General features: G+C 46.1%; 1 protein-coding gene across 8 annotated transcripts in view; it reads right to left on the minus strand.

Moving 5' to 3' along the window:
- Positions 1–11,382, minus strand: part of SMARCA2 (SWI/SNF related BAF chromatin remodeling complex subunit ATPase 2) — a 159,716-nt gene extending 148,334 nt beyond the window's left edge. Inside the window, exon 1 of one of the 8 annotated variants that reach the window (XM_070742619.1) lies at positions 11,099–11,382. The gene's annotated coding sequence lies outside the window, so the exon portion shown is untranslated. Of the gene's footprint in view, positions 1–8,412; positions 8,434–8,607; positions 8,795–9,205; positions 9,665–10,012; positions 10,342–10,525; positions 11,038–11,098 lie in introns of those variants that run through there. The other 7 variants (XM_070742620.1, XM_070742621.1, XM_070742622.1 and 4 more) reach the window with 7 other exon arrangements.
- Between the last annotated feature and the right edge of the window lie 339 nt (positions 11,383–11,721).

Genomic DNA, 11,721 nt, shown 5'->3' on the forward strand with positions numbered 1-11,721 from the left:
CCCAGCGCGTCCGGCGCCCTCGCCGCTACCGCCCGCTCGCCGCTCGCCCGCCCGATCCACCCCCCTCACCAGCTTTTGGACACGGGTCCTCCTGCAGCAGCGCTGCCGAGCAGATCAGCTGCTGGGCGGCCGAAGAAACCTTCCCTGGGTTTTCCCTGCCGCCCACGTAAAGGGGAAATCCCGATCTTCAGCTCCTTGCTGCTGCCGCACTGCCGACAGATCAGCTGCTGGGCGGCCGAAGAAACCTTCCCTGGGTCTTCCCCGCCGCCCACGCGAAGGGGAAACCCCAATCTTCAGCTCCTCGCTGCTGCGCGCCCGCCGCTCGCCCGCCCGCCGCCCGCCCGCCGCCCGCCCGCCGCCCGCCGCTCGAGAGCAAGAGGGGGAGAGATAGAGAAAGAGAGAGAAGGAAAGAGATGAGAGAGGGAGGAAGAGAGTGTGAGAGAGGAAGAAGCAAGATAGAGAGAGAGAAAGAAAGATGAGAAAGGAAGGAAGAGAGTGACGTCATCGGGTGGGAAAAACCGCGGTATAGCAAAAAAACCGTGGAGTATTTTTTAATTAATATTTTTTGAAAACTCGTGGTGTAGCCGTTTCGCGAAGATCGAGATCGCGAAAATCGAGGGATCACTGTATGCTTTTTATATACTGTAATGGGGTTTTTAGGCTTTTAATGTTAAATTGTTATTTTAGACTTTAATATTAGATTTGTTATTGTATATTGTTTTATCACTGCTGTGAGCCGCCCCAAGTCTGCGGAGAGGGGCAGCATACAAATCTAATTAATAATAATAATAATAATAATAATAATAATAATAATAACAACAACAACAACAACAATAATAATGTTGCCAGAATTATAAAATAAAACCGATCCACTAAACGGCAAAAGACCAAGAGGGCTACCTAAAACAAGACAGACATATACATAGACGGGTATTCAACACAGAACCACAACTGAGCCTAACATTTCTATTGCTAAAACGTGTTGATTCTTGCCCGATTTTACAACCTTTCTTGTCACTGTTGCTAAGTGAATTGTTGCAGTTGTTAAGTTTTAATTGGTGGTATCAGTGACTCTGGATTCCCCATTGACTCTGCTTCTCAAAAGGTCCCAAAAGGTGAACATATGACCCTAGGACACTGCAACTGTCACCTATACATGTCAGTTGCCAAGCTTCCAAATTTTAATCATGTAACCATGGGATTCCACAATGGTCACAAGGGTGAAAAATGGTCATGTGACTTTTTCAGTGCTGCTGTAACTTCACAAACTGTTTTTAAGTCGAAGACTATCTGTATCCAAGATGTTTGGGTATATTAACCAGAGAGTCACTATTAAACATTACATGTGGTCTTTGTCTAATGACAAATCATTCAACACTGAACTTGCACCAATGTTAACTGTTACCATCGGTTCTTGAAGTTCCAACCAGCAGCCTTATAGTCACCCGGTCACCATCTTTGACCTTCTTTGTTGGCTTCTTACAAAGCAAAGCCAACAGGGAAATCAGCAAGAAGGTGCAAATGGCAATGATGTGAATTCCTCGTTTAACAACATGCGATTTGCTTAACTATTACATTTGGGAAGTGCAGGAACTGCTATCACTAACCAACACGGTCAATATAATCACAGTTAACACATTGCTTAGCAATGGAAATTGCCATAGTTAACCAAAGATTACATGTACTATGCTACATGTAGTAATTTTTGGAGCCCTACATTCATAAATTGACATTTAACAATGCCACATTAGTACAACTTTCAGACTGACTTTTTAAATTGCATGTAGAAGTTGTATCACAGGAGAAGCCTGAAAAAACATTAACCCTGTTTTCCCCAAAATAAGACATCTGATAATAAGCCCAACCAGGCTTTTGAGTGCAGGGCAATAAGGCCAAGGCACTTATTTCAGGGTTCAAAAAATATAACACAGGTTCTTATTTTCAGGGAAATATGGGTATTCAATTTGGTCTTTTGGGGGACTGAAAAGCACATTGTGTAAGCCAGTGTTTTTCAACCAGTGTGCCGTGAGACATGGTCAGGTGTGCCGCGAAGCTCAGAGAGAGAAAGAAAGCAAGAGAGAAAGAGAACAAGAGAAAGAAAGCAAGAGAGAGAAAGAGAGAGAAAGAAAGCAAGAGAGAGAAAGAGAGGGAGGGAGGGAAGGAGAGAGAGAGAAAGACATAGAGGGAGAGAGAAAGAGCAAAAAAGAGAGGAAGGAAGGAAGAGAAAGAGGGATGGAGAGAGAGAAAGAAAGAGGAAGGAAGGGAGAGAAAGAGGGAGAGAGAAATAGAGCGAAAGGGAGGAAGAGAGATAATTTTTTGTCCAAACTTTTTTTAGCCCCCCCCCCCCCCGCCGCCCCACTCAATGTGCCCCACGGTTTCGTAAATGTAAAAAATGTGCCGTGGCTCAAAAAAGGTTGAAAATCACTGGTGTAAGCGCTGTTCCCCATTATTAACCATATTTAAGCCTATTCCAAAAATCTCATCTATCAGATTTTTAAAAACAGATACTATAGCAAGTAGTTGTAGTGAATGGAAATAGTAATAATGAAATAAAAATGGTTTTCTTTCTTTTTTTTCCCTTTCTTTTCTCTCTTTCTCACCACCCCCACAAAACAAATCCAGAAAGCCAGAAACACCATGACCTATTAGCTGACTGTAGAATTAGTTCTTGACTTACAACCATTTGTTTAGTGACTGTTCAAAGTTACAACAGTTTTGATTGTTCTTCACACCTACAATTCTTGCAACATCCCCATGGTCACATGATCAACATTCAAATGCTTGGCAACGGACATGTATTTATGACGGTTGTAATGTCCCAGGGGTCAAGTGAATGGAGAAGCCAGATTCACCATACAACCATGTTGCTAACTACAGCAAGAAAGGTCGCAAAATGGGGCAAAACTCATTTAACAAGTGCTTCGCTTACCAACAGAAAATTCTGGCCCAATTATGGTCATAGGTCAAGGGCTACTTGTATTAAGTCTTTCTTATTGATAGCTCAATCCCATTCTCTCCCTTTCTCCAATGTACAATCCTAGTCAATTACTTTTGTAGCAATTGCAGGTAAAATAGCCTCTAATAAACCACATGCTTTAAATAACCCTCTGATATGATCAAGAGAAGCTGACCATATCATGAGGTTCCTTTAAATTACCCCTTTAAATAACCCCATGACATGGTCAAGAGGAGCTGTTTCCGTGCTAGGACTTAACAATAGAGTCCAGATGTAATTTCACTTTTCCTTCTTGTCATAGAAAACCATCCCTTTGCCACTTCCCAAAATAAAGCCTTCATGACATCCTCTGTCGAGGAAATATAAGAAGTGTAATGTAAAGGATTCAAGATAAATTAGCTGTAAGGCAGGAGACAGGATGCTGTGAGCCTCTACTGAATTACAGTACTGCAATACAAGGGGGAGACGCAGGGTCTTCGTGATTACAGGCCCAGTTTTGGGAAATCTACAACGTTCAGATAGGTAAACTCTATGGCCTGAGAGTTAAAACCCAACATAATATGGAAAGTGGCACAATTGGGAACGCTGGTTTATAAGTTTAAAACCTAATTAAGGAATGGGTTGTAATTAAAAAATAGAGTATGGAAGAAGGGGTGGGGGATTAACATAATTACTGCTTCCTTGTGCATCCAATCACACTCGGCCAATAAAATTATATTCTATTCTATTGAAGGAATGGAAGAGGGGACAACATACAAATATAAGGCATGCTACTGCAGCAGATATATATCCATAACAAGGTAATGTCATTGATAACATAGATTCCATTCCACGTAGCGCCACTGCAATTATGTCAGTAGAATTGTGATTATTTCCCTGCCAAACCTAGAAAGTTGGTTGTTTACTATAAATATCCACTAGTCAAGAAATAGCCTTAAATCTGAGACCTGTAATCTTTAGATAGCAGAGGGCATTTCCAGCCAATTAGGGTGTGAGAGCAACTTGTGTCATTGATTTCTGTCATTATTGTTTTCAGATTTTAATTCACTTTTGAAAAGTGCTGTAAAAAGAATCACTTGAAGCTGTAATTCCAAGTTTCTCCAAGTAATTCCCTTTCAGCTGTCCCTTCATCTACATCCCGATATCAATACATATTGAAATACAGGGGGTTGACATCAGAGTTTTCCAGTTTCTTACTTGAAATGTTCTTTTTCAAAAGAAGGGGACTGTTTGCACTTAAATTGAATAGCAGATTTCTAACAATACTTATCTTCTTATTCTTCAGTGAACACATCAAACAGTCTAATCAATACAGATACTTTTGTGTAGCCTAACACAGGACTTTGAAGACCTGCATCAACATTGAATATGTGAGTTGTTATTTATTTATTGGATTTGTATGCCGCCCCTCTCCGGAGACTTCAGCATATCACTGAAGGACATGGGGTGAAGGTGCTCTCAATATACAATGATACCTCTACTTACGAACTTAATTTGTTCTGTGACCAGGTTCTTAAATAAAAAAAGTTTATAAGAAGCAATTTTTCCCATAGGAATTAATGTAAAAGCAAATAATGTGTGCGATTGGGCAAACCACAGGAAGGGTAGAGGCCCTGTTTCCTCCCAGGAGAGGCCCCACAGAGGCTTCTACCTGCCTTTTCTGGTCCTGTTTCCTCCCAGGAGATTCCTAGAGAGGCCCACCCGGAGACCTCTCCCTGCCTTTTACAGTTATGGTTACAGTTTCGGAGGCTTGGGTTTGTAACTGGAAAATCATTCTTGAGAAGAGGCAAAAAAATCTTGAAAGCTAGCTCTTATCTCGAAAAGTCCGTAAGTAGAGGCATTCTTAGGTAGAGGTACCATTGTAGTCACGAGAAATATAGTTACCGGTATTTGTATTCAAAAGTTTGTTCATTTCCCTAGCTGCATAAAGATCAGCCACTACGGTAGGAGTAAACTTATCCTACAAGAAATTAACCACTCATTGGAGGCAAGGAATATATCTTTCCAAGTGAATAGTTCCACTTGCCATCTATTGTACAGTGTACAATCTCAGGAAACAAGGCAGTATCTTGACCAAGACAGAACATCCTGCTGCAAAACTATGCAGACTGTCCCAAACTTTCTAGTAACACTATGTGAAAAACCAAGTAAAATATTAAACACACAGGAAGTTATATTAACTATTCCTACATGTGCCTAATTTTGAATTTGAAGGCATGCCTAGTATATCTGTGTCTACTTTAATAGCAAACTGGTTGAATATCCACTAAGAGAATACTAATTACTGCCAATCTTAAGTGACAAAAGGAATAAAATAATCATTGTTTTTTAAAGCAATCCATGTGTGTGTGTTTTTTCAAATTGTAGAGAAGGCCCCTAGGGGGAGCATGAAACACCATGAACTAAGGTACAAAATTTTGCAGGTGTTATTGGCAGTAGGCAAGATTCAAATTTCCAGCATATTTGGCTATAATCTACCTAGGGAATTGCCAAAAGGAATGAATTACAGTATACTTTCTGCTCAACTATAAGGCCAATTACTTAAGCAATATATTATAGCCCTATCTATCCATAAGAGCAGGAAGGAAAACAACTAGAGATACATAACATAGCTTGGACAGGTGCAGAAAAAACAGCATAGGTATCTGGTAAGTATGGTTAATAAAGGTTTTGGGTTGTTAAGAAGGGTGAAAAAGGGCAAAATAAGTTCAAAACATGAGTGCATCTGAATAACGCTCAATACCTCACTAAGGAATTAAAATCTGCTCCTTTCTACTTTTATTCAGAAAAAAAATAGGCAATATTTACAATCTACAGTTTAGGTTTAGGTTTATTGGATTTATATGCCGCCCCTCTCCGCAAACTCGGGGCGGCTCACAACAATAATAAAAAACAGTACAGTACACAATACCAAATCCAATGCCCACCCATCCAGATTCCAATTGAAATTAATAATCTCATAAAAAACAGTATATATAAAAAACAGGCACACAGTCAATCAATCAACAAAACAACATGGGCAAGGGGGAGGTGTTTTAGTTCCCCCATGCCTGACGGCAAAGGTGGGTCTTAAGGAGTTTACGAAAGGCAGGGAGGGTGGGGGCAATCCTAATCTCAGGGGGGAGCTGGTTCCAGAGGGTCGGGGCCCCCACAGAGAAGGCTCTTCCCCTGGGTCCCGCCAGACGACATTGTTTAGTCGACGGGACCCGGAGAAGGCCAACTCTGTGGGACCTAACCGGTCGCTGGGATTCGTGCGGCAGGAGGCGGTCCCGAAGATATTCTGGTCCGGTGCCATGAAGGGCTTTATAGGTCATAACCAACACTTTGAATTGTGACCGGAAACTGATCGGCAGCCAATGCAGACTGCGGAGTGTTGGAGTGATATGGGCATACTTGGAGAAGCCCATAATTGCTCTCGCAGCTGCATTCTGCACGATCTGAAGTTTCCGAACACTTTTCAAAGGTAGCCCCATGTAGAGAGCGTTACAGTAGTCGAGCCTCGAGGTGATGAGGGCATGAGTGACTGTGAGCAATGACTCCCGGTCCAAATAGGGTCGCAACTGGCGCACCAGGCGAACCTGGGCAAACGCCCCCCTCGCCACAGCTGAAAGGTGTTTTTCTAATGTGAGCTGTGGATCGAGGAGGACGCCCAAGTTGCGGACCCTCTCTGAGGGGGTCAATAATTCCCCCCCCAGGGTAATGGACGGACAGATAGAATTGTCCTTGGGAGGCAAGACCCACAGCCACTCCGTCTTGTCTGGGTTGAGTTTGAGTTTGTTGACACCCATCCAGGCCCCAACAGCCTCCAGGCACCGGCACATCACTTCCACTGCTTCGTTGACTGGGACATAAGCAATATTTACATTCCAGTGTCCTGCAGCAAAACAACAAAGATATTTTGGCACCTTAAAGACTGTTATTGCATAAGCTCATCTGTTGCCTACATTCCCCAGGCCCAACAAATCCCTAAGAATCACCTGGGAGGCATAAGGGAGAAGTACAGAGGGATTTGGGAAGACAAACAGTCTGTTCATATTACATTAGATGTAGGCCATAATAAGGCCCCGAGATGTAGGCCATAAGCCCCCCCCCCAGTCTACAGAGAGGGGCGGCATACAAATCTAATAAATAATAATAATAATTAGAAGGACTTATAGTATTTACAGTCTATTATTTTTTTGTTTCTAATATAAACCTGAAGTTTGCCTAACACAGAATAAAAAAAGTCCCATAGGAATATTATAAATATACTATGATGCGGTCTTCTCCTGTCTAGATTCCATCCTCTAAATCTTGTTTGTGAAAGCCATATAGGCTGGGAATGTGAGGAATTGCAGCCCAATTGAGAGTCATTGTCAAGCTGGGAAAAGCTGCTTTACTGAATGTCAGTGTACTGTACACTCAAAAATTTCCAGTCTGTAAAGTGTCCTTGGATCACTGAGATTACAGCAGCAATGTTCAGAAACCTAGTTCAAGAGAAAAATTAAAAGTGCAGAAAAAACATCAACCCACAACTATTTGTTGTGTTATCTGAAGTTCAACATCAACCAAAGGAGTCTGTTTTGTGTCAAGGGAGTATTAATTTTCATTCCATTTTTGGAAAGAAAACATTATACATTTCCAGACCTTACCATGTAAAAATGTTATCTACAATATTAATTTTATTCTCAGTTGCCAGCATCAAGTGTTGTTCAAAGTACTAACTAGCAGGGAATGCTCAGCAACCATTTCAGAAGTTAACAGAAGAAAAGATTTCAGGTCCTTTTGAAAATGCTGTTGTGGTGGAAGCTTTCGATGAAGCCTATAAAATAACCAGTCCTGAAGCTCAATCAAAAACTCAGAAAACACTCTTATTTAAGGAAGTATTATCTTCAATGCTATTAAGCTTATCTTTCTTTGCCAACTGATACTGACAAATTTGCTTTTAAAATACCCATAACCGATAGAACTGGATGGTTGTTATTAATATTATTAGGTTTCAGAGTTTGATGAATTGCAGATGGACATAAAAATCTGTATCCAATTCAGTCCTTCTGTCACATTATTTTTTTCTCTCTCTGCAGTTAACAAAGGGATTCTAGAGGAAGGGGGAGGATAGGCAAATGAGAATAGGGCAATTAGATTCACAAAAGAAAGTGTGCCTAAATTAGCATGACAATAGGTGGACTCCAAAAGCAAAGGCTGCCCCACCTCCAAACATGTAGCTGCTATAGTACTAAAGGAATGGAAGGCTGGCTCTCCATTCATTTGCAGACCTTAGGAGTTAGTGGCTGGAACTAAAGGAGACTGAAGGGAAGGAACTAAAGCACATAGTACACAAAAGAAAAAAGGCCAGAGAACAAGACTGCAAATGTCAAATGCCATGTTAACCGCAGAGCGCCCCCCCCTCGTGCCACCTTCACACACACAACACACACTCACACACAAAATAACCTCAGGGGGGAAAATGGCTTTACCAACTTCGGCGGCTGCAGTTACCGATGCAAAAGGCCCCACATGTCAAAGCTGCCAGCATTTCCCAACTTTCAACTAGTTGTATGGGGTGTGTTGTTCGTTTGTTTTTTAAAGAAAAAAACACAATCGCCCCAATCACATTAAAATGCAAGTACGGAAATCAGTTTGCATTTTTTTATTTAAAAAAAAAACACTACCCAGCGGAGTTAATCAAGTTCCTCTTGTCTGTTGCAAATTGCCGACCATCTCCTCGGAGCTGTGAAAACAGTTTGCAAACCGACGCTCTTGAAACCGCGCCTGGAAACAAACGCAGGATTCGGGCCTTCCGGCCGAGCCCGCTCCGTACTCGGAAGGAGGAGGAGGAAAGAGTAGGCGAAAGGCGCCATGTGTTCTGTAAACTTCGGGTTTAAAACGTGTGAACGGAGAAGCCCGTCGCCCTTAATTCTCCTCACAGACAGACGCGTCGACATACAAACACGCAAAGGCGGCTTCGCGTGAGGCGAGAGAGAGACTCTTCGCTGGAGTTTGATTTTACTCGATAGGCCTCAAGTTTCCCTTCGCCAAACACACGCCGGGCCGCCTCCCTCCGCAGCCGCCCCGTGAGGAGAGTTGAACGAGCGGGGGCGCCCCTCTAAGCCAAGCCGGCTTGAAAGTTTGCGACCCTCCCCCGGTAGGCGAGCTCCAGTCCATGTTGAAAAGACCCCCCCCCCCCCTCTCCCCACACACACATGCCATCTCTCTCTCTCTGCCTCCCACACCCGGTTCCCACAGCAACGGCTGCAGAGACCTTTATACCTTTCCGGAGTGACACCCCCGAAGATGATCTAGGCACGCCCGCCGTGGGTGAGACGCCAGATGCGCCGAGGGCGAGCTCGCACGGCAGACCGGGGCCTATCTCTCTGCCCCCGTCATCGTGTCACCACCATCAAACATGTCCGTATGTGTGTGTATGTGTGAGAGTCCTATTTGGCTGCGGTGACTTCCTGATTCTCTGCATTGCTGAGCACAGGCAGGAAAAAAAAAGAAAAAGAAATCCACTCCAACCAGCGCGAAACCTCGCCTCTTCCTCTCTCTCTGTCTTTCTCCCAGAAGCTCTGGCTCCAGCTACCCTCCTACTTCTCTCCCAGCCTGGCTCGCCTGCTCAGCCACCAGGAGCGAGCGGCACCAGCCAGTCGGGCGGAATCCTCCACCTCTTTTTTTGTAGGCACTTCAATGATTAGAAAACCCCCCACACACACACAACTTTCCCCCCCCTCTTTCTCGGCCAGATCTTCACCAAATCCAATGCACGGCGGTTAAAAAAGACTTCCGTACAAGCGCCAATCTTGGGGTGCGGGACGACGTCTGCTTCCCTCCCTTCGCCCTCAATCCCCCAAAGGTCGAGGCTGGCCCTTAGCAACTTTCGGGATCAATCAATATAAGGGGTCTTAAAAGGGGGGAGGACTCTGCATCTCACAACAGGACGATCGCAAACACGGGCCATGCCAGACACTTTAGGAGGGGGCGCCCAGCGACGGTGCAGAAGAAAGCAAAGGGGGGCACCTAATAAACCCCGGGGATTTTGAAGAGGGCCGAACTTGGAGGAGGAGGAAGAAAGCGCACCGATTCTCCGGTTTCACACCACTCCGAGGCTTCTGATCTCCGATCTCGCGTGGGCATTCTCGGCCGGCCAGGCAAAGCCAGACGGTCGACCCGGAGCTGGGCCTTGGGCGGCTTTGGAGGCTTCTTACCGCTCCCTTTAAACCCAACCGATCGCCTTTCACTGCTGCCTCCTGCGCTCTCCACCGCAGTGGGAAACTCTCTGAGTGAAAAGCAGGGCGGCCGGGATCTTCTGGCAAGCGAGGCGACCGGGGCGAAAAGCACCTCCGCCTTTTTCCCCTCCGGGGCAGGACGCGCGGCGCGAACTTCCAGCACTCCCCAGCCGGTCACATGCCTCGATCCCCCCACGGCAGAGCCTTTAATGCAGTTTCTGGAGGCGGCGGTGATGGTGGTGGGGAGTAAAGACGGACTGCCCCCTCCCTCTCCAGCCTCGCTTCTACTCCCCCCCCCCCAACAAGACAGCTCAGCGCATCCAAAAGACGGGTTCAAGTCAAGCGGAGGGCGAAGCCAACCTACCGGCTCCATCGCGCCGGACCTGCATATACCTTCGTTTCTGGCTCTTCCTCTTGGTCTTCTTTTTCCCCCTCCCTGTTTTAAGGAGCCCGATCCTCGTAAGCAGCTTAATCCCACGCCGGGAGGCTTCTTCTGGGTTCCGCCGTCCCTCTTCCTCCTCCTCCCTCGCCCGACTTTCTCCCCACAGGTTCAGCTGACTCACAAAGTCAGCGCCCGAGCCGTCCTCTCTTCCCCTCCCCTCCGCCGGGAAGCGTTCTCTACCCAGCCGCTTTTTACAAAATGAGGGTGATTTAAGGAGGAGGATCGGGAAAACTTTTTCCCTCCCTTCTGCAAAGGAGAGGCGCAAAAGCGACCGAGGCTTGTTTGTAACCGGAGGGAATGAAAGGGGAGGGGGGCTTATCTTTTTGGATATTATTTTTGCAAGGGGGGGACGAATGGAGGATGCACAGACTCGATTCTCCTCTTCCTCTCCCTAAGTCCCCCCCCCTTCGCATACCAACAACCACCTCACATCCAAACGACGGGCGATGATTAAGGAAAGGGAGGGAGGAGTTTGCAAGCGAGCTTTTTTTTTACCTTGCTGGGGGAAGAGCGGCGGGCTGAGGATCCCTCTCGCTCTCTCTGAGTCACTCTGGAGTACAGATCCCAGCCAGTCCGGGGCGGAGGGGGGGGGGCGGAGAGAGAGAAACTAGATTATGAATATGACTTCATTGATGACAGCCGTTGCCTCCTTCTCTTCCTAAAACTCCCGCCCCGCCTCTCGGCTTGGCCGCTTCGCTCCCATTCCGACGCGCTCCGTACTAGAGAAGGGGGGGGGGGGGGAAGCTCCTGACTGGATGAAGCCGAGCTCTCGGGCTCCCCGTCCGGAAGAGGAAACGGAGAGGCGGATTCGCTGCTGCGCGCTGTCACTCATAAGAAAGGGGGAGGAGCTTTAAGCCGCTGCTCAAAAAAAAATGTGAGCCTGGTCGGAGTGTACGAGCGCGGCTGCCCTCTATCTCTCTATCTCTCTCCCCCCCCCCCCCCCTCCCGGGCAGGCGCGTGCATGCGTTTGAACGCTTCTAGGTCCTCCCTCCCCCGACCCCAAATCTTCTCGGTTCAGCTGTCAGGACCTTTGGAACGTGTCAGCCCTTTTCAAACGCGGGGGGGGGGGGGGGGAGGAAAGAGAGAAGCCCAGGCGTTGAAGGGGAGGGGTCGGGTGA

This window comes from Erythrolamprus reginae, chromosome 2 (assembly GCF_031021105.1).
Source record: "Erythrolamprus reginae isolate rEryReg1 chromosome 2, rEryReg1.hap1, whole genome shotgun sequence".
Taxonomy (NCBI): Eukaryota; Metazoa; Chordata; class Lepidosauria; order Squamata; family Dipsadidae; genus Erythrolamprus; species Erythrolamprus reginae.